This window comes from Lutra lutra, chromosome 5, assembly GCF_902655055.1.
Source record: "Lutra lutra chromosome 5, mLutLut1.2, whole genome shotgun sequence".
Taxonomy (NCBI): domain Eukaryota; kingdom Metazoa; phylum Chordata; class Mammalia; order Carnivora; family Mustelidae; genus Lutra; species Lutra lutra.
The window spans coordinates 111,986,160-111,987,098 of record NC_062282.1 but is presented as its reverse complement, the minus strand read 5'-3'; positions in this window follow the sequence as shown (position 1 = coordinate 111,987,098).

Genomic DNA, 939 nt, shown 5'->3' with positions numbered 1-939 from the left:
GTCTGATTCACCCTTTTTCCATCCACAGAAAATTATGTGTGACATAACATAAGGACTAATTCATGATTATGTTATAGAATGGAAAAAAGTTTTAGCCCATAAGAATAGCTAATGAATGCCAGAAGTGAAGTCAGTAGCTGATTTAACTTATTCTACTGGAAAGACAATTACTTTAAGAAAAATAAATAAATTTAAGAAAAATGTTTAAAATATTTAAGAAAATATTTTTTATTTTTTTTAAAATATTTAAAATATTTATAAATATTAAATATAAAAGTATTTAAATATTTTTAAATATTTAAGAAAAATAACTAAAATACCTCTGATAGTTAAGAGAATAACAGTAAATGTAATTCCTGGAATTATGCTTTCCATATAAATTATTTTTGTCCATAACAATTTATAATCAATATCAATTGATAATACATGCTGAAGTAGAAGGTAGTCTCAATATATGAGGGAAATGAACCTTTATCTATTGGAATTTGTCCTTGAAGAAAGCTACTCTGTACAGTCTCTTAAAACTCAGTTAAAGCCATCTGTGTTCATAAAGGAGTTGTGTGTTATTTTTTCTAAAAGGTGTTCATCTTTCTTATTAAGTTTATTTTATTATAATCAATGTTCAGTTCTTCTTTAAGTAATGTCATAGATAAATAACCTGTTTTCTACATCTAGTCTCTAGTTTTGCCATAATATTGGAGTCAAACCAACAAAAATAGATTTATGCCCTTTCTTGTTAGAAAATTTTATTTCCTTTGGATTCATTCACTTTGTTAAGAACAAAAAGACTATAATCCTGTATACATATTTATTACGTTTTATATTCTGGTCTGCTACTATATTTTTCTTACTATAAAGTACTTATTCTTCCTTCTTAGTTTTATGTTAACAGTTATTAGTTTTTCTATCTTTCACCTTTACTTTGTTAAGTGGTTTCAT